Genomic DNA, 22,587 nt, shown 5'->3' on the forward strand with positions numbered 1-22,587 from the left:
TTTATTCAAGTACGTTTTTTGTTAAAGGAGACTGAGAATCCGTTTTATTTAGTTTATTAGTTCCAATGTTACGTATTATTTTGAAAATAAATACCAGGAAATCGCATGTATTAGTAATTTCCATTAAATCAGTGTCAAAAGACCTTGAAACAATGTTATCGTTTATCGCAATAATTTCTTTAGACAATCGTCCAGCAAAATTTGTTATCGTGACAGGCCTACTCATCCATCATTTTACTTTGTTTTTGCATTTTCTGTTGGTCCTCCTTACATCTAAAATCCCAATAACATTTGATGGTAACGAGCCAAAATGTGAAACAGATGTTTTTTTGACATACAAATGTTCAGGCCGGAGTGTTTGTATTTTCATGTTTCTGGTACATCCATGAGCCACTTCTTAGCCCACTGACATTAAATTTTGTTTCAAAACACAATCTAACAGGATGCTAGGAAACAAGCTTGTTGTGTGCATGTTTTACAGACATTTAGATCATCGCTGGAGGTATTCAAGTCCAAAATACAACTTTATTCTGTTGATCTGTTGACTGAAACTCAGTTTAAGACAATATGATGCCTACATCAGTTTGTGGCAACAACTAATTTGCAACCCGATCCTAAAAGGACCTTTGACAGTCACTTTTAATGAAAGATGAACATTAAATACAGTAAAATAACCAAGATATAAAACAATGTTATTTAAAACTGAGACATCCCCATTGCTAATGTCAGCATCTATAGTTCACATATCTAAAGAAATAATCACAGGTTGGTTAAAATTGAAAGCTATAGATGCAATGGCACTTTGTGCCAATCTGATCGCTGAATAACCTAGATAACAGAATAAAAACTATAAATATCTGAGTTCCTGTGTAGATTTATTATATAATTTAGCACCAAAAAGCATTTCTTATTTAACAAATATGTTTTTTGATTAAAATGCAATTAATTACTGACCCTTCAATTTACTCAATTACAAATGTTTTAAATATGTTTGACAGTTCCAAGAAGTTATCTAGTGTCCTAAACAAATCAGTGCCATTCTGTTGCGACTGTCACATGCCACCAGGAGTAAATCTGCTTCAATGTTTCCCTCCTGAGAACTGAGTCCTGATCCTTATTGTTGAATGCAGAGTGAAATGTGTTTACTTTGATGTTCTGAGGAAATGCGCTATGAAAGGCCTGATAATGACATAACACCCCTGATAGCTTTGAACTCCCCCATCCTAATGTGAGACAGGGACCGGCGTCTGGAGGTCCGTGCATACATGTTCATGGATTTTGATCTCGGCATCTGCTTCAGGCATTATCCCAACATCACAGCATGTAATGAGCAATTTCCCGTCCCTTATTAACCTGTGGATCGCTCCTAACCTACTTGTTCTCTTATGAATATTCATCCGGAAAACTATTGTGTTGCAGCAAGAGGGGAAAGCGTTTCAGTGCAAAAAGACTTGGGACATAAAACAAGGAGAAGTTCGCACCAAGCAATGCGAGGTGATGCAAAAAGCAAGGTCAGATTTGTCAAACTGTGTAAAGATTGTACAAAATCATTTCGTCATTCGGCTGTTGCATTATTCAAGTTGAACAAGAATGAGTACTTTGGAGAGCCGGTGTAGATTTGTTGTCTTTGAAGTGTGTCCATTCACACGTTCACCGTGGGTCTCGGCACAGTGACATTTTGAAAGGGAGTCAGGAAGAGTTCACACAGAAAATGTCAACCCAGAACTGCCATATTTGCACATTTTCACTCCTGGAACTCCCATGTTGTGCACGCACAGTTTTCATCCACTTGCAAGCATGTTCAGTCAGAACAACTGCGGATGCAATGCATTGAGGTATGCACATTTCCATGCATCAATCGAAGCCCCAAGGGAAAAGAATCTCCAAGTAACATAGCTAAAATCGAATGTCTTCCTCATCCTGGAACTAATCCTCCCAGGCATGGGAGGTACGAATCAAGTGAATTGTTTGGCTGCTCCATAACAAGAGAACAAGAGAAAATTGCATGTTAACACAGATGAATTTTGTTTGTCATATTCCTTAAAGAATCCTCCTGCAGTTATGAATCTGAATTAACAGCTTCATTTACTGTCACATGGATGCATCAGGTTGCTTTGGCCCAAGGTGTTTCTGTTTGAGTCGGGTCAATATGACTTACACACTTACATATTGCCATTTTGTCAATTCTGATCAGATTGAAAAAAAATCCATGGACTCCTAGGTCCTGTACATGTAGATAAAAAATTTGATGCATGTTTATATATATATATATATATATTTTTTTTCTCTCTCTCTCTCTCTCTCTTACAAATTCAAGGACATACAGGGCCATTTGGTCTGCTGGTCTTTGAGGGTTAGAGTTCTTCTAACCATAATTTTAAAAAGAGTTAACATCTTATCTGATGAACCTCAAGTAACTATTACTTCAGTTACTACTTTTTTTTGCCATTATAAAATTTAATTTCACTTTGAATTTTGTATGAACTTTGCACCTGCTTTTAATAGAGCACCTACGTTTTCCTAAAATGAGATTTGGGTATGGTAATAGCAGTAAACTATTTACTACAGTATAAATGTGAACAAAAAGAAATCATAGAAAACTTACTATGCAGCTAGTCTTGCATTTCTTCTCTCTAATATCTCTGCAGTTATTCTGCTTTTTTTTTTCTTCATTTGTGTAATTTAAATGTCATTATGCCCACTAGGAGGCTCTAAAAGACGAACACTGTGGCATCAAAAACTTGTCTGGCCAAGCAGTTTGCTGTCATGACTTTGCTTTTACCTTTAATGATTTGGCTCATTTGATGTCCAGGTCCAACAAAACCATGACATTATCTCCAATAAACCGAGAGTCAGTGGGATGTTTAATATTCCCAAAGCATAAGACATTGTCATCTGTGATACATGATAGTACTCTATTCAACACCTGCCTCTTTCATGGCAAATTGCACCCTGTGAAATCGTCAAGAGTTTATTATTATGAATTAGGCTTCAGTGGCTGCAGCGCTCCTGGAAGGCATCGGTACCTCTATCAAGTTAACTGTGTGACTGGCAGTGGCCAGATGGTGAGGAGGCTGCTGGAAGAAGCTCTCTGTTGTAGATTATGTTTTTCACACGGTCTCTGCACTGTTACTAACTGCTTTTATTAGCTTACACTCACTAAATATGTCTAAATATTTGATTTGTAAAACACTCTTACAGTGCAATCAGAGGGCTGTAATTAACATCCTCATTTGCACGGGAACAACGGCTAAATGTGATTTTCATGACAAGGGACCACACGGAACAAAAGAAGCCTTTTTGTTTTCTAGATAAGTGTTGGAGAGAAAAAAAAACAATATGGCATTTATATAAATGATGAAAGACTGAAGCAAGCTGTTTGCAAGTTTAAAACTACTTTTTAAAAAGATAGTTGGTGCTTTTTCCTTTCATTCACCTGACTGCAGTTCTTTGAGACATGAAGGGGAAATTACCTTTGCAACAGCCCCTATTTTGTAGATTTAAAGTTTATTTTGCCACAATTCTTTCACAAGTAAATGTAAAATGCAGTTGATTTAGAAAATGTTATATTGTTTTAATCGTTTTTACTTAAAACTAGCCTAAATTGAAATTGTAGAGGTTTCTCTCTTTTCGAGATTAATTCAACAAAACCATCGGGAAATGTTTAAAGTAATACCAATATTTTCATACCCATCCACTGTAAGGAAGCTGAGAGCGTACGTTTTCCGCATATACATTTTGCCAATGTCCATCTCAAGATTAGTTAATTTCCTAATGGTTTTGTCACCATGACGAGTTAATCTGGAGGAACGTTTGGATTTTCAAGATTAACTCGTTATCTTGACAAAACCATCGGGAAATGAAGTTGTTATCTCGAGAAATTAGCCTACCTTGAGAAACCCATTGGGAAACTAACGTATCTCTAGAAAACCTTCAAGAAAAAGCAAATGCAGAGAACGTCTGCTTTCTGCTTCCATTGTCATTTCATTCCAAACATTTCATACGTGTAAACAAACCATCTGAAACCTATCTTCCCATTTTTTTCCCCACTTGATGGGTAACAGAGCATAATTTTGATTCTCTAGTTTTTGCCATTTAAGAATTTAAAATCTTTGTTTTGTAGTCTAAATATAAAGTTTTAAATTAGCAGGAACAGCAAAATGCGACGCATGTTTCTTTGTAGGCCAGTATGAAAGTTTCACAACATCTCCACAGGGCTGGTATGAAATGTCAGTAAGATGGTTGGCAATTGACACAAGCTCAAAACATCCTGTGTTTCTACATGTTGCCATTTTGTCTCATCCCACAAAAAGTAACCATGCCTCACCACTTTGTCTAGTTATACCACGCTAAAACCTTTAATGTGAACAATTTCGTATGATACAAATTTTGATTTATTGTCTTTATAAATTTCTGATAATATTTGAAAAACTGACTAATGTACAGTCTGCTATTGTCAAAAGGAAATTGAATTATTTACTCACTGTGTCGTGGGCCATTTTTTCAGTAATTTGTACTCAAGAGTGTGGAGAGGAGAACTGTAAGTCCTGAGTGGATCTCCGTCAGGCCTTTTGGAAATCCAGTGTTGACTCCAGCACCATCTGTTTCCACACAACGCTAACAGATCAGATGATGGATCATGAGTCAGACTGGCAACAGGTTTGCTGGAAGAAAATACAAATGGCAGCAATTTGTTTTGTAACAGAATAATTAATAGGCCAAGGATAGCAACCCATAGCTTAACCTAGCATACAGACAATGCAGCTGTCTGAAGTTAAAAATAATAAGCAGCACATACAGTGATGTTAAAACAGACTTCAATTGGATTGTTTTTTTTTGGGGGGGGGGGTTTATTTTGACCAACACAAAAATTCCATAATTATGGGGAAATGAAAGTTGATTTTTGGTTGTTTTTAAGAATAAGAATCAAGAGTCAATCAACAAAATATCTCAAACTCAGATTGAACAGTGCGTCTGCAAATTGCAATTTTCTTGCCACAAACCAATTTTTATTAGTTCAGGAATTTGACGAGTGTTTAACATGTTTAGGCCTTGATCAAATCTATTTGAAACTGTCTCAGTGATCAGTCTTTTGCAGCCTTCATCTAAGCACGTTGAACTATCTTTCTGTTTAAAAAAAGTGCTATACAAACAAAACGTATTACACTTGAAAACAGGCTTTCTTTCAGCTGTTGCACTACAAAAGTCAGATTTAATAGTAGTTGTCCTTTCAACAAATTCTCCCTGTAAACCTCTGCAGCTTCTCAAAAGTTACTCCATACTTATCTGTGCTGAAGAAAATCAAAGTTTGACCATCATAGGCCACAATGGTAACGGTGTTTTCAGGGTGATGTGAGGTTTTTGTTACAAACCTGACTTTTGAAGTTTAAAGTGTCGAAAAGGTATGAATTTCTTTGCTAGGCCCCATTGAGGCTGACTTGCTTTGTTTTGCTTCTCCGTTTCTTGCCTCCTATTACAAACCGACATATTTTAAACCATAAAGTGAGAAGAAACACCTCCTGCCATAGAAAGCGAGAAACGTTTCATGTTTAACAATGCAAACAGAAAGATGGCGGTGCATCCCTGAAGAGTCGTTAATACAAACGCGCAGTAAAAATGAAAAATGCAAATAAGCTGCTACATATATGCTTAGAGATATTTCTTTTGTGAGGTGAAAAACCTAATTTATTTTTCTCTCGTGTGTTTTCAGGTGTCATAACACAACCAGAGGTGCCAAACAGAGGAGTGACCGACGGAGGGAGTTTGTGCTCCTGAGGGGTTTCGGACAAACTCACTATTAAAACACTTCCCACCTCCAGTGACTCGCACCTCCGGGTCTCCGACCGCTCCCTCATGCCGTCTGTCACCGGGTCAGCGCCTTCCTCCTCGTCAATGCATCTGCCTGTTCGATGAAAAACTTTTATTACGCCGCAGAGGACCGGACACCTTAAAATGCTTTTTGGGTTTTTTTTTTTTTTTGTCATTGGAAGTCCAATTTTTAAGGAGCTGCTCGCTGCATTTTCAAAACAAAAGAAAAACAAAAAAAGGGATTCCCCCACCACCAACCACCATCGCCACCTCTCCAAGTCTTTCTGTAGTGGGGGAGTTTCCAGAGCACAGCTGGGATCATTACAGACCGAACCCTGTTGCTTCAGACCACTTGACGAGGCCGTAAAAACCAAACTGTGCACTCTCTGCTGTGAATAGGCCTTCTGCTGGAGTCAAACTCCTTTATTTTTATAGACCAAAGAGCAAAACGACAACAAATATGATCATTAGAACAAGAGGTGGCAAAAGAGACATATTCCTCTTTTGGGGGCGGGGGGTTGCTACAAAATCTCTCTAAGCGAACAATCGAATCAATGGAGTCCTTTTAAAACCTTCTGGACTTTTTTTTTCCTTCAGACTGAAGCCCATAACTTGTATTTTGGAACTGGAACTATAGGTACTGCATACGTATAACTATGTATCAACAACAAAAAAACAAAAAACAAACAAAAAACAGATTTGTGATTTTTCAGTAGCTATGGTTTTCGGACAGAATCACGTGGAAAGAAATGCTACACGTCTACAGAGAGTACGGACGGATACTGTCGAGTCGGAACGGGAAGAGCGAAGAATTGCCATTAAATGTATTTTGAAAGGCCCTTAAAAAGTTATATATTTAACAGTTTTATATGTTGTACCTTTGTAGAGAAGCTTATTGGACTTAAATGTGGTCACAATGGCAGTTTAGTAGAACGTGAACAAAAGCTGTTCTCATTACTGCTGGCTCGTAGTCTATGGTTTTCTGTTCACACCTCGGTAGCTGCTTTCTTTTCATGGTCATCTCCAAGTCAGTCTTATTAGAACCATTAACAAGAAAAAAAGAAAAAAAAACAGGAGAGCGACACAATTTCTTGAGGACTGATGTGCAGCCAACAGAACATTGTAAATCTATGGTAGTGAGTGGACGCCATTGAAATCTGCTAATTTGCTATGATATTGTATTGTACACGATGTGGAATACTGATTCATTTCCCCCTCAACGGGTTTTGATCTCTTAATTTATTTTGGTGCTTGTGTTTGTTCGCACAAACCCAGCCTCTCTCCGTTGGCGATCCGGACAATGAAGGAAGCAGAGAGGAACGGTACCGAAAGGAAGCACTGCAAACATAGTCATATAAATACATTTTTTATCATGAAATATTTTAAGAATAAATTAAATACATGGAAAAAAACAAAAGAAATCAAGAAATGTGCAGGTGGTTTCGGTGGTGGGAGGTCTGAATGTGTGTTTCATTTATTTTGCAGGTTTTCAGGTATTTTTTACAGATTATTTTTCAGAATGAAGACCTGGGCAGCTCATCTTTTTTTTTTTTTTCTCCCCCCCCAGATCTCAGAAGACAGCTGAACATGTCAGCATTTTCTAATAATTAATGTCCATGCCTTTTTTGTGATATTTTACAGTCATAAAAAGCCACAGTGCATAAAAACCTCTGAAGGAGACACCGAATGCAACTTCCTCCTTCATGAAATGTAAACAACGATGGAGCGGCATCAAATTTTAGCACTTTCTCTTTTGTCTGTGGTAAAACACCCCAACCCAATTGTACAGCTAAGGTTAGACTCATGCAGTTGTTTTGGTTGCATTTACCCAGAATGCCCTACGCTATAGTCCACCTCCCAATTTTGGAGCCGTCTCCAGTCAGAAGAGTCAAAGTTCACTTCAACCAGATGGTTTTTAGGTGGGCCAGAGTTCAATCTGACATTCACTCCTCCTCAGACAAACCGGATGTTCTGGGCTTGGAGTACCTTTAATGGAAAATAAAATATACATCTTACTGCAGCAATATCACAGGAGAGAAACTGATAAACAGTTGAGCCCTGGACCAGAAGTACTTTCCATACAAAACAGTAAACATTATCAATGAATCCATGCAGGGAAAAAATATCTGGGTGGAATTGAGCTGTTTTTATTTGACTTCTTTAAACGTATCAAGAAATTCAGTTCTTATTTCTGCAGTAAAATGATGCAAAACACTAACGCAGTGAATTTTGACTACAATTTTTATCTAGGACACAGGATAAAAACAAAGTAATCTTTAGACAATTTGTAGATTCATTAGATATCTTTTTTATATTTGATATGAAAACATAAAATGAGTCAATAGAAGAAGAAAAAAACCAAGAGGGCTGCAGGAAACTGATGTGTGGAAGTTGTAAAGATTAGAAACACAACAGCATCATAACATTATGTTACCTGAATCATTTATCTGATTGAAATATTCTGTAGAAGACAATATAAACTTTGCAGTCGTGGAAGTTACTCCTTAGATATGGTCTCTATTTCTCAACTGGCTGCTTGGTGCTGTAGGGATATTTTTAATAAATGAGACTGAACTCTAATTATCTGCACAATACGTTTTGAGGATTATCTGACAATGTTCACCGTTATGCCGTTTCATCTTCTAATCTGATAAGGACAGATCATCGTGGGGTTCCTTCATTATCTGCATCCATGTTCTTAAAAGAGACCTGCAGAGTGTGAATATCAGGGTAGATTTTAAAGATTGGGGCTCTTTTTCCACTTCTCTTTGAAAAACTGTTCTCCCTCTTACTGATTTCTTCCATTTTTGTCACAATTAAACCCGTCAGATAAACTAATTAAATTTTAGGGCAAAAATAACCCGAGTAAAAGCGCATTTGCAGCTCCGACTGTGCCCTGCTGTCTGAATCCATGCATGTGTCCATTTAGTTAAAGGTTCTGGTGAGCAGAGCCTGCAGAGGCGACGCAAGCAGCCTGCAGTAAGCCCAGAGGAGAAAAGACTCTGCCTCTGCTTTCAGGCCAGATAAATCTCTGAAATACCAATACTGCATCACGCTGCACAAAATATTATTTCCTTTGATGGATAACATTTACCTGCTAATTCACATCTCATACTACGAGTCTTTGTTTACAATATAAATCTGATTAAGTGCAGCTATCGCAGCGCAAGTTGGATCGATACACAATATGGCCAGCACAGCTGCTTGCCTCACCAGGATGCTTTCACAGTGCCAATATCTTCAGCCTATAAAACAGTTCAGATCCTCTTGGCATGGCTGGTAATCTGTGAGGTTTAGGACAGCGGGAGAACAAACACTGACTCAGTGGGTGACATGTTTGCAACTTTAGGAAAAAAGAAGTTCAAGCACTTTTTTATTTTCCATATTGCTATTCATAACAGTTTCCCCGCTCTGTGTGCTGTGTCTGTCATTAGGCTTCGTTGCTGACATCATGCTGTCATTGGAGCTAATTTTCAACATCATAGATAGTTTGCATCGTTTTAGCTAATTTTCAACATGCTCTCTGTAGTTTGAGCTGATATTTGACATCATTTGATTTGTCACTAATTTTTGATGCCATTTCGATGCATCATTTGAGCTCATTTGTGACATGCTATATGCTGCGTCTCCTGCTCCTTTTCAACATTATATGTGACATTTTACCTCATTGTCTACCTCATGCTATACTATGTCTCATTTGGCTTCATTTTTAATGTCATACTTAACTCGTTTTAGACGTTATATTATACTACGAAGCAGTGTACCTTTTTTTTTTAAAGTCATGTTATTTCATGTTGCATCATTTTTTTAAGTCAGACTATACGGTGTCAGTTTATCTTCTTTTGTTGTGATGTGACATTTTACTTCATTCATGTCAATGTCATGTCATAGTACACTACATGACATTTTAACTCATTTTAGACATTCTGCTGTCATTTGAGCTCAACTTTGACTTTATACTATGCTGTATAATTTTCAAAGTCATGCATTGCTACATTAGTTTACCTCATTTAGTACAGAATGACATTAACAATGACGAATTATTGTTAGTCATTTTATACTATTCATTTGAGCTCATTTTCATCATACCATGCTGTCATTTTACTTGATTTTCAACGTAGTGTACATGATACATACTGTACGATCTAAAATATGTATGATGTCGAAATTAGGTGCAAATGACCTCTAAAACAAGGCCATGACCTCTAGCATTAGAGGTCATGCTAATGACCTCTAATGCTATGTCTCATAGTATACTATGAGACATAGTATACTACATCTCATTTTGGCTCAAGTTTGACATATTAGTATATGTGTCATTTTGCATAGTATACATACTGTACATAGTATTGTATGACCTCTAAATGAGGCAAAATGAGACATAGTATACATTGCATGAATTCTATGATGTAGAAAAAGGTAAAATGATGCATAGTATATTTGGGTGTCAAAACTGAGATAAAATGACAGTATAATACTTAAAATTAGGTAAAATGACACAGACATCACTTCAAAAATTTGGCAAAATCACATGATTTTTGTATGACATTGAAATGGAGATAAAATGGCACAACAGAAAAGAGTGAACATAACAAAGATGTCGAAATTCAGTATATAATATGTTGAAAAGGAAGTAAAATTACACATAGCATATATCATGATGTTGAAATGAGGTAAAATGACCCACATCAAAAATGAGGCCAACTGAGACATGGTATATAGTATGACATTGAAAATTAGGTAAAATCTCACAGTATTCTATGACAACAAAAATGATGACGTTCAAAACGGGCGAAAATGACTCAAAATATAAAATGATGTAGAAAATTAGGTAGAAAGAGACATAGTATAGCATGACATCAAAAACGTCACTGTTACTCACTTCAAGGAGCGAAAACCTCTTTTGCAGCCTATGGTGAGTTTTCTTCCAGGATTCCAGGACCCCACAGGATGATGCTGCCTTTTAACAACAAAAATCATTTAGGCTAGAAAGTTCAATTTTGGTCTCAGCGAAACTTATTAAAACACTCAAGAGGTTCGAACACTATAGCAAGGCCATAGTATTGTGTACAGTATTAGCTCAAGCTTTAGAGCTCTGGTTCTGAACTCAGCCTGATAACCCTCTCTGTGGTAGATAGCTCATTGTCAGCTGGGTGTTCAAGCTCCATTTAACTCTAACTAAGTGCCTTTAGTCATTATTGCTGCTCATTAATGCTGCAGTGGTGCTGGTGAACCTCCCTGGGAGCGTCTGCATGAGACAGCTGGATCAAACAGAAGAGTTTCTCCTTGCAGGACTCTCCACTTCTGTTTGCTAGTTTATAGGTAAATAATTAATAGGACAGACCTAATCCTAATAGTCTGTTACATTGAGTTTATTTGCTATTATAAATCCTCATTAAAATGCAGACACCTGTAATCATCTTAATAGCTAGTGTTTATTTTTGTCTAAACGGTGCATAAACAAATCTTTAAAGCAGCACAACAGGTCTTTAATGCCAGCGGCTCCCAACAGGGGGTGCACTGGGGTTTTTTTATTTTTTTTCCAGCAGCTACCTGGGGAAGCTATATGGAAGGCCCTTACTAATAAACTCAACAAACCCAATTAAATAGAAAGTGCCATTTCAAGTAGTCATTTAATTTTTAAACAGGCACAACCACAGAGAGGAGGAAAATAAACAAACCCAAGCAACAACATTCAAACTGCTCATTAACCTGCAGGTGTGACTGATATTGCACAGAAACAGGGGATTAAATGTAATAGCTGAATAAGCTCATTAAAGGTAAACTTAGTGAGAAATGGAAAAAGGTTTTCAGACATTTGCTAGCATTGCCCCAAGAAGTATGTCATCATCCAATATGTCTAAGAAGAACCGATGATCTGAACTGACTGTGTCAAACGACTCTTTGAAAAGAGTCAAACGATTCTTAAAGGTCACTGCACATAAAAAAAAAATCACATTGCAGGGTATATTTTTATGAGAAGGCACCTATTAAAATTAAGAGCTTTTGAGCAAAAAGCTCTTCAACTATTTGAAAAAAATATAAGCAATGTCAGATGGATTTTAAGTTTAGTTTGAAATGTTTATAAGAAGTTTACTTGAGACGACCCTAAAAATCTGTCATTTAAATGTCATTTAAAAGACACAAGGCAGATAATAAAAAAGAGATCCACAGAGATGCACCACCAAATCTGCATATGAAGTAAATGTGGAGGAAAATTCGCAATTCTGTGCCAAAACCAATGTTGTTTTTTTCATTTGCTAAAATAACCTTTAGGGGTTAATCAAGTAAATCATTAGTAGATATCAGCAGTTTTCAGATATGGTTGATTTCCCACTAATGCATCCTGAACACTTGTTTGTATTTTTCTTCTCCAAAATATCTCACATTTCCCTTTATTTAATAAACAGTAAAAATCTCCATCTTACTTTCTCTTCCAACCTTCAAAGTGATCATTCTAAATTTTCAAGTCATTTCAAAGAAAATTATTTGAACAACATAGAAGGAATATTTTTATTTGAATGAAATACAAGTTTGCTCTATAGGAGATCAAGGTTTTGTGGAGTGTGCCGTGTAAGGGCAGGTGGAGACCCAGCCAAACACACTGGACCACTAAATGAGTAAAATGACCAGCTTTCACCAGCTCTTTAAAAAACTCATTTACATCCTGTCAGATTTCATTATGGCCGGCGGGCTGCCGTGGTGCAGCAGGACAGGACTTAGCCCAAGTGCACTGACTGTGCCGGCCAAGCTCCTATCTGCCCGACCCGCCTCACCGGTCCAATAGGCAGGTGATTCTCCTGTGTCAAGGGCTTTGGCTCCTGTTCGTCTCCTCACTACTTTACTGCTCCTTTACTGCTGCAACTTTTGGGGAGCCACTGAGCATGATTAGCGGATTGTGAGTGACTGAAAACCTAGTATTTTTAAGAATTTGGGAAATTGCCTTCCCAAAAATTGCCTTCTCGCCAAAGAACTGCAAAGATTACGGAAAATAAAAGTGGGTCTCAAAACAGCATACACCCTGGATAAAATGCAAGAAAATAAAACCACAATGAATCATTTCGAGCCTTTTTTTGCCTTTAAAATGGCATGTTTCCTCTTAAATTCAATGGAGACGCAAATCAGTCAAAGATAATGTTACAATTAAAATGGTCCAATAATGTTGGACAAACAAACAGCATTCAATGTTACTGGACGCACAAGCATCCAATAAAACTGTCCTGTGTTTGTAGAATCTTCCCAACATTAGATCATTTGCATCTTTTAGCAAATTGTATAATGCATCAGTCAGAAGAAGGTGATAAAAATACACAACTTTATGTACATATAATACAATGGAGCGGAATCCCAAAACAAAAAAAATGTGGGTTTTCTCTAAGACAGATGAAAACGTAAAACAGAAACTACAAACACTGTAAACCCAAATGAGTTTTTAGTAATTAGTAAATTACTAATTTACGGTAAGAGATTCCACTAAGATGGTCGTCTAGTTTTACTAAATCAACTCAAGTTCTGTTTACATCAAGTCTTTTGTGCTCGATAGTTCAAGAACTCAAGGTTTAAAAATAATGTTTACAAGTAATTAAGTCAACCATTAATCCTGTATATCAGTAGTCGTTACTCATATTCATTTGTCATGATTATAAATGAGGATTATTCAATGTAAAGTATAATTTAAAACATTTAAATGAGTGAATCGTTTCAACATTCAGGTGTTTTTAGAAAGCTGAAGAGGGATTTTTTTTTTTTTAATCACTGTGTCGAAGCACAACAACCACATCTAGAAAATGACTTTTTTTATCTACCAATATTGAGAACCAAATTTGATGGAAAGTCTGTGTTCACTGAAAAACGACAGATCGCTTCTATAATCTGAGATCTGAGAGACTGTTGGACCAAAGAATAAAGGCAGCAGCTGAAATCAACACAGAGGAGCTTCAACAAAGTATTTGTTCCCACTTGTGTAACTGGACTCCCTCACCATTTTTTTCTTCCTTTGAATGATTTGAATTGTAGAAGGAAAAGGACACATTATATGTTGAAAATGTTTCATTTTGTTACATCACAGAAAAGTGACATTACAATGGGAGTGTGGTCAGTTTTAGCTGTGGCTCTTATGTCGTTCTTCAGGTCCTAAAATGAACTTTTCCTGCTGATTAATCAGTCATCATCATGCAAGCAGCAGCTTTAGTGATTTAAATTAACTTTTAATTTCTTGATCAACTTCTTTCTTTAATACCTTGAGTTTTTATGTCAAAAACTCTAATCTAACTTTAGCAAAGAAAGGAAAAAGAAGATGTACTTTTAGCAAGTTAACGTCTATAGAAGATTTTTGAGAGATTTTCCAGTCTTAAAATCCCATCTGGTAGAGATTGGTCATGCAGAATGGTCTGCAATATTAATATATTGCACACCTGACCATAAAAACCGGTAAAGGCGAATTAAATCCAAGTGACTAAAGTTAAAGTTAGAAGTGTGGTACCCTTACCGTTTCTTTTATCTATTTGCATGACTGGTAAAAACCAGCCACTTGTTCTTCGCTTCGTACAGAGGGTCGTTCCTTCATATGGTGTGAAGCCAACTGAGGAACACCACAAACTCACCAGAACTACGAGTAATTTGCAACGTTTGAGCCTTCTCTATATATCGGACTTGCATCCCACTAGTGCGACTTTAAAGTCTCCAAGTGCCCTTTTGCTGCAAGAGCCCCAACAGCAGTTAAACCTGCCGGGCTTTGCGGTCTGTGGTTATGCTCTAAGCTCCTTGAGAATCTCATTCCGACTCTGAGCATGTCTGTAACCCGGTAATCTGACGCATGCATCAAAGCCACGGAGAGTACCTCAGCTCACACCGGGAGCTCCATCAATCCCCTCCGGCCCGTTCGAAGCTGCCTTTTTCTCACACAGCTGGCCATCAAGGGCGACATCCTCGAAGAGGCGACACAAACAGCGTCTAATGAATTTTTAACGACGATTGTTGGGGAACGGCGGAGGAGGAGGGGCGGGAGGCAGCGACTGCGAGAGCGAAACCGCACGCTGAATGCATTACAGTGATTTGTTGGCTCACCTTTGAGCTGGTGTAAGAGGACTCCCGCCTCTGATCATCGGGGTGTTAAGTGCACTCTGCGGGGGAGCATCTTGGCGCCACATTGTGGGCCAAATGATGTTTGAAATGTTTTAATCAAATTCTGCCTGCTCATTCCACTAACAATACGTCTCGTGGGGTGAAAGCTGTGTGGTTCTGCCTCTAACAACCCCTGGGGGAATCCTCCTGATAGAGGAAGTTTCCTAACCTCCAGCCGACAAGTTTTTTTTTTTTTTCTAAGTTTCACCCCTCTATACATTTAAATGGGCCTTTATGAGGAGCAGCAGCTTGGCATGAAGTGAGGTGTTGAGTCTCAATCTGTCTTCCTGAGCAGAATGTCTCTCGTTCGTAGATGTATGTGACAGAAGGAATGTTTCTTTTTTTTTTTTTTTTCCCCACGCGTCTTGCCTCGCCGTTCCAGGCAAACCGTATGAAGAAGTCGGTTGCCTACATGTGCCGGAACATTTTTTTTTCTTTACAATAAAGATCTCGTGATTGTGTGACAGGGTTGCCTCTGGCACCAACAGGTTGCATAATGAAATATGAACAGAAGACAAGTTGCCAGTACCTTGAAGATTCCCTTCTTGGGTATCTTCAATGAGTGATGTCGTACTCAAGCAGGCAGGTTATTGGATGTTTTCTAGGATTAAGATGATCTTTTTACCTCAGATCCAATGTGCTTCAGGAAGGTTTAGGTAACTGAAATGCATCTTGGTAGACAAATTATTGTCTACAAATTACATCACATTTCAGTTTAGAAAAAACATTCATAGCAGCCTGAGTTAAAGCTAAATGAATAAATAATGTATTATCCCTGCTGACAGCCAGTTCAACATTGGAAGTACAGTAATAGAGGGATTTAAATTAATATGAACAAACTACTGGGAGTAAACATAGGGTTCGTCTAAAACTTGTGTTTTAAGTTTTTCTACTGCTGGCTAGCTTAAATCAAAGCTTTCCACCAGCCAACATTATTCATGTACTGAAAGCCTTAATAGTGTCAAATTGAAAACTATAAAGAATTTCTTTCTGAAAAAAAATCTCCATCTGTAAATGGTCAGGGTGATTTTTGCTTGCATTCTTATGTATTGTAAAAGTAAATTTTAACACCACCTGCTGGTTTGGGGTGGGTTTTGCAGTGTCATGGTAACGCTGCATTCCAGTTGTACTCTGAAATGGGAGATTGCAACTTTCCAGTCGGAAAAATCAACGGGCACGCCATATGAAGTCGGACTTCCCACTGGGAAAGTGGGAGCAACTTCAAAGGCCAACATCATGTTTCAACATGGCCGCTCCTCACAGAGAGGCATTTAAAAGCAGTGTTACATGTAGCGCCGTTCACTCTAAAGAAAATAAATTAACAGTAGTGAAATAGAAAGTAAAGCTTAAATGATGTTTGTAACAGGTACTGCAAACAATGTCCATGGGCGTCACATGCTGAAATTTCAACTTCTTAACTCTGTTAGCATCAAGTTCTGACTTCCAAAGTATCTGGAACACAGCATAAAAAAGAACTCTATAGTAATTTGATTTAACCATAAGCTATGTTGTAACGTTTCTGCTGCTCTAACAAACTACTCTGTGTGAGACTCTCCCACCATGTTTACGTGGGCACATTACAGTAGACTCCTCTCCACTGTGACTGCCAAATCCGCCATTTTTGGGCGACATATGTGCAAGAATAGAGCACTTCTGAGCTTCGTTTTTGAATGTCATACCAGATGGACACTTGAGTGGTCCAAATGCTTATGTTTGGTCCAATTTTCCCTTTGATCAGCAAAAGTGCTACTCTGGTTCTGACCTTAGGGTGAAAGTGCAGTCTTACCCAAACCCTCGCACAGAAAGCAGCGATCCTGCAACATCACTCTGCAGAGTTCATTTAATGTAGAGATGGAAAGGATATATTGCTTTCACTTTAAGTTTTAAGATTATGCAGTAATATGTTTTTGAATGTCTAAAAACTGTTAATCTAGCAGATGATTAACTTATTTCTACTAAATGAGATTAATTTAAGTTATACACTTACATCATGTCAGAAAATCTTTACTTTCTTAAAATTTTGAAGATTAGCCATAAAAATTTACTAGAAAACAATGAAGCTGTTTTTCAGCGATTTTACTTTAATAAGTCATTTCCATTTTTACAATTTGTTTTTTATTTTTCCTTGCAGCCATGTGGTTATATTTGATCATTTTTATAGATTAGATTGGACCTTCTTATGGTTTATTTTCACCCATAAAACGGTGCGACATGCAGTATAGGTGTGCATGCAGCATACTGGGCACCTCATATAGAGAGGCTGCTTGTCTGGTGTTCAATTACCGACCCAGGGACCTTTGCGACATGTTTTCTCCCGTCTCACTCAGCCCACTTCTTGTGTGATGACTGTCAATAAAAGGTCATGAAGGCCTCAAAAAAAAAAAACAAGGAAAATGAATGGCCATTGCACACGTATCTCACAAGACAAGACAGGAGCGAGAGGATAAGAAACTTAAGTGACTTTTAAAGGCTGTGTTATGAAAATAAAAGTTTGGTTCTGAATGTAAATGTTGGGCATGGATACAGGTTCAAAAACTACTTTATGGAGTCAGAGATCAGGAGCACAATCACACAAAGAAAAGTTATGTTTTAAAACAAATTTCGTAAAATATAAAAATAAACACTCGCATATGGATGCAAACTGGTTCTTTTGCAAGTAAGAAATAGACTATTTCTAATCTACGAAGAAAACTAAATTATCTCATTGTATTCATCAGACTTGTTATAATAGTTTCATTCAAATACGTTCCTGTTAATATCAGAAAATCTCATTATATTGCTCAATAGTTGAATTCATTAACATCCGGGCTGCTCTCCACACCAGAGACACTGTTATCCTCCGTCCACAAAGCGCCAGCCTTTAATGTTAAGTATTAAATGTTCCCACATTGCCAGACCCCTAAATCTACTTTATTGTGTTATTTCAACCTGTCAGACCTATCGATCAGTGGATTAAGACAAAGATGATGTTTTAAAGCTTTGACTGAGGGTTTCATAGCTGTCCTGAAATCCAATACCAATAGAGGTTCATAGATTCAGGCCAAGATTTAGTGCTATAGGCAGGATTGATGGTATAGAGTCCAGGCATAACAGGGAGGGGGATAGGCTCCATCCTTCAACATAACTCCAGATAACAGTGTGTTTTTATTTTGTTATTAGAGTCATTCAGCTGTCCGCTTATTTAAAACATCTAGCTTGTCACACGGACATGGATCTTCTGCTGTAAATAACGCCACACTTGTACGGAAAGGCGAACGGATTTATTCTGAAACTGCTTTCCGAAATGCACGGCTCGCGTTACTGATCACTGGCAAATGGCGAGCAATAAAAGACATATTACTCAAAGTTGGTGATATGATCAAATGGAGTTTTTTTTTTTTTTTTCATAAGTTCAAAACAACGTTTGTCAGCAGCACAAGAAGAGGATTGATCACCACTTTGAACTTACAAGAACAGGCTCTAGATTTCCAGTATTTTAGGAGCAGCTGTGTTTTCTTTTCTTTTTTCTTTTTTTGTCTTACAGCTGTAATAAACTGTGAAATAGATGTGTACCGTTTCCTTTGGCAAACAGTAGTAAAAAAAAAATCCTTTAGCTAAACTAGCAATTTAAATGTACTGACTAAATGTCAATACATGTAATATTAGAAAGAATGAGCCATAAGCAGGGAGGGTGTTTGAAACAGCCTGAGAAACCTCTCACATAAAGAACAAATGAGACTAACTCAGAGACCTGTAAAAACTTACAACTCTAATGCTGCAAAAAAATTCAGTGTCTGCTACTATTACCACAGCATTTTAAAGTTAAATATATTTAGACTCACACTGTGTCTTCACTCAGACTGCTGGCAGAGGCTTTACGTTCTGGAAGCGATGCGTCTTTCCTGACTAGCAGATCAGAATGAAATGTACATATGCAGATAGTGCATAAGAATATCAGCTTTTAGGATTGAAATTGAGTTAAATATTCAAATTTACATGTTTATCTTTCTAAAGAGACAGTATCTGGTTATGTATGTTGGCATATTTAGGCATTTTTCAACTTCATTATGACAGAGAAAAAAATAATAATTTACTTGAAACTCGTCTGCCGTTTCCTACTTTTTAAACTGCTTTGAGTTTTTCAATTGTGTACTTAAAGATTTTAAATGGTAATTCTTTTGTTTAAAGTTAAGAAATTGGTCATGTGCTGATGCGGTATTACTGATTATAAATCGTTAAGTGTTATTTCCTTTTATCACCCTTTATTTCCATAAGATTATTTAAAACGTAATTTAAAAAAATATATATTTAGTTTTTATTCAGACTTTTAATATCTGAAGGACGGTGGCCAACTACTTCTTCAAGACAATATTGTTGAAACAAATAAATTGACAGCAAATTACTTGCTATAAAAACAGAATATAAATACAGAAACAACCCTATCTTATGTCGTAGTAAATCAGCTACATAGCTGATAGTTTTCAAAGCATCTGCAGTCAGAACGGTCATGTCGCATTTTATCTGACTTTGAACTCATTGACATGAGACATGCGTCATAATTCTGCACCAGATGCAGTAAATTTGGACAAAAAATAATGGCTAAAATAAACCCTAACTCAACAACTTTCAAGATATTAGCAATAGCAGCTATAGAAAGTTTGATCGCTGAGATACTCGTTATATGTTAATAGCTCATGTTTAGGCCAAACAAATACTTTGTGTAGTTCTTGGCAAAGTAAAAGTCGTTCAGAACAGATTGCCACTGATGTAATAATGACTACTGTAATTAATAATTAATCAAAGATTCTTGATATTCAATAATCTAAAGGTTGCTGTCCACTAGAATCCAGGGAGGTCAGTGGGATAAAAGAAATGATCACTTATCAATTTACTGTATGCTAAGCTCTGTGCTTGGACAGTGTTAAGATAGACAGTGGTGAAATCCTCTTGGAACCATTGTGCATCCCTCAAAATATACCAGTTATTTAAAAAAAAAAAAACTTCACAGTGATAATTTGTGACAGCTCGTCTATTCTGTTTAATGTCACTCTGTGTCCAATGACCACATCTTTTCCTGAGTCAAGAACAAACAACAGCTAATTAGTTTCAGCATGCATTTGTAAATACTGTGCAGTATTTCCACAGGCGTATTTTTCCCTTCCAAAAATACAATAATACCATTTTGAGAATTACTTCAAAGACAGGATTGTCAGGGAACTAAAAGTATATATTTCCAGCTCGTACCTACTAGATTCATTAGATGCTGATTTTTTTAGAAACTGAAGGATTTTAACCAACTGGCAGCACTGACTGCTATTTTTTCGCAGTTATTCTCCATGTGGGTAAACATACATGGGCAATTGCTTGTTTGTTTTATGGAAAAGCACCAAATAAACCAATAAACTGATTATCTGCAACTCTGGCTGTCATGTGTCCTGTCCATTAGATTGTCACTATTTGTGTATAACGAGATACATACAAGGTCCTGAATGGGGAAACTAAAAAATTATTTTTACACAGATATTGTTCAAGGTGAAAAAGGAAGTCAGTTTTCCTTAGCAGGTGAAATATCATGCATCCTGAAGCAAGAAAGACACTTTGTTGTTTTGAGCATGCACAAAGCTTAATAGACAGATTATTGTTCTTTGCTTTTTTTTTTTAACGGTTATGGTAGCAGCATCTATGTGAAGCCTGGAGGAGCCTGGTGGCAGCAGGTGCAGTGTATCCATAATCACACTGCATTTAAAAAAAACATAAGTCAAAAACTTGTTTGTCGGCAAAGATTTTGAAATGGGACTGGCCACAGTGGACAGGTGTCAAGGCTACGTCTGGCCCAAGGCAGATCTCCAAATAATTTATCCCGATTCAGGAAAAGGGATGTTAAGAAACAACAGAAAACATTACATTTAAACAGTGCCATGCACTTTGCACACAGAGATTGGTTTGTGTAAGTACCCCATAGAATAGGGTGCACACGCCTCCAAATTGTTCGCTTTCTGAGAGACTGCAGTTCAAATGCAAAAAGTCTTCATCACTGCGTAAAAGAGAAGTCTTTAAAATAAATAAAAAATGTATCTCTTACTCTTTTAATCGCTAGCTTAGGCTCTTAATTTTTAAAAGTGCATCAAAGATACCCAACCTGTGACAAACCCTGGCTTCATAACCGACATCTCACAGAGACAAACTGACTTTTAATGATGTATGAATGATTCCTTCTGTAACCACTTGCTGAGATATGGTGCACAAAGTGCTGAGCCAGGTTGTAATTACTGCACACTGCAGGGTACACCACAACTGAAACTGATGGTGCTGGAGCAGAAAACTCATATTCATCAAGAAATTATACTATAACTTATTTGTTAAAGCGCAGCAGTCACATTTAAATGCGGTTTCTAAATTTTATGTTCCACTGGTTGTGGAAGTCCTGAAGATGAAGTCAAATCTTTCCCTTCCTGTCGCCCCTGAGGATGAGGCAGCTTAACTAAATCTGCCACTTATTGGTGTTTTAAAAAGATGAAAGCTTCTTAAGGCATGTAAAGCTTTAATGAGGTCAGCAGTTGATATCTCTATTTTTGCATTGTTGCACCGGAGTGATGACTCATTGCATAATCATTTCCACTGTAAGTTCTTTTAAAGTCATAAGGGCAATGAAGTGAATCTCTAGATTTTGTCTTGTATGTCTTACAGGGAAAAAAAGGGCCGCCCCTCTTCCCAGCTTAAACAGCTGTTTTTGGTCTTGTGACAGGGAGAATAAGTTCCTCTTCACCTCAGCAATTCTTGTAATGTTACACGTACGCGTTTGCTCGTCTTGCGTTTCTAGCTGTACATTTTAGACGTGGGGGTTTTGTCAACGCTCTGAGGCAATGAGATCCCGGAATGCTTCGGAGAGAAGTTAACAGCTTGTGCACGGCTGTAAGTGTATGTTTTTCAGCTTATTGTGACAGCAGAAAACCGCAGAGTCTTCGATTGATAAAATAACAGCACACAGGGAACCAATATCTTTATCTGATCATCATCATCTCTCTCAGCAGGAGACGTGCAGCAGTGGAGAAAGAAGGCCTGTATTTGACTTGATTTTCATGTCTTTCCAAAAGTGCACTATCAAATCCCGTTGACTCCTCTTTACTCTCGTATTTTATGGGTTTATGTTTATAACTTGATTTGACGAAAATGAAAAATCACAACTAAGCTAAATTTGTCTCACCCTCACATGCTCTTTTTCCCTTTATGAGGCCAAATAAGGGAATGTAGAAACAGCTACGCTAATCTGCTCAATCAAAAGAAATGATAAACCTTGAAAGTCTTGAACATTTTCACATAGAAACTGCCAACCTTTTAATTCTTATATACATTCAATCAGAAAACATAAGGCAGTCCTGTAAAACTGTGTGAGGTTGACCTACTGTACAGATGGGAAGGCAAGATAAAGTAAAAACCTTGGACCCCAGACGTAAGTCTGCGTTATCTAGTGGAGTTATTATTTCTTGTGTGGTTTGAAGCCACTTCACCTCCTGGAGAGAGCTGCCGCCACAAATCAATACAAAGTTGTTCTGAGTGATCCCCTTGACCGCATTATGAAAGGTTTGTTTGGACAAGAGTGGCATCTTTTACAAGCTGCATATCACTGAACAGTGTGTGTCAAAGTGTGAAACCGATGTGTATTATGTGTATTAGAGG

At 37.4% G+C, this 22,587-nt stretch overlaps 1 protein-coding gene and 2 long non-coding RNA genes across 4 annotated transcripts in view; 1 reads left to right on the plus strand and 2 right to left on the minus strand.

Moving 5' to 3' along the window:
* The window catches only part of LOC106952953 (protein FAM19A5-like), a 176,389-nt gene extending 169,525 nt beyond the window's left edge, over nt 1-6,864 (plus strand). For both annotated transcript variants that reach the window (XM_015041421.1, XM_015041422.1), the window contains exon 5: nt 5,711-6,864. The gene's annotated coding sequence lies outside the window, so the exon portion shown is untranslated. The remainder of the gene's footprint in view (nt 1-5,710) is intronic.
* On the minus strand, nt 622-4,746 carry LOC106952959 (uncharacterized). The gene is made up of 2 exons (XR_001426082.1): nt 4,485-4,746; nt 622-1,972 (listed from the first exon to the last, which is right to left on the minus strand). It is a non-coding gene; the product is annotated as an uncharacterized LOC106952959 (long non-coding RNA).
* Nucleotides 6,865-7,250: 386 nt separating the features above from the next.
* On the minus strand, nt 7,251-12,149 carry LOC106952955 (uncharacterized). The gene is made up of 2 exons (XR_001426078.1): nt 10,691-12,149; nt 7,251-9,092 (listed from the first exon to the last, which is right to left on the minus strand). It is a non-coding gene; the product is annotated as an uncharacterized LOC106952955 (long non-coding RNA).
* Nucleotides 12,150-22,587: the final 10,438 nt, after the last annotated feature.

This window comes from Poecilia latipinna, unplaced genomic scaffold (genome assembly GCF_001443285.1).
Source record: "Poecilia latipinna isolate Pla-1442-1.1 unplaced genomic scaffold, P_latipinna-1.0 Scaffold550, whole genome shotgun sequence".
Classification (NCBI taxonomy): domain Eukaryota; kingdom Metazoa; phylum Chordata; class Actinopteri; order Cyprinodontiformes; family Poeciliidae; genus Poecilia; species Poecilia latipinna.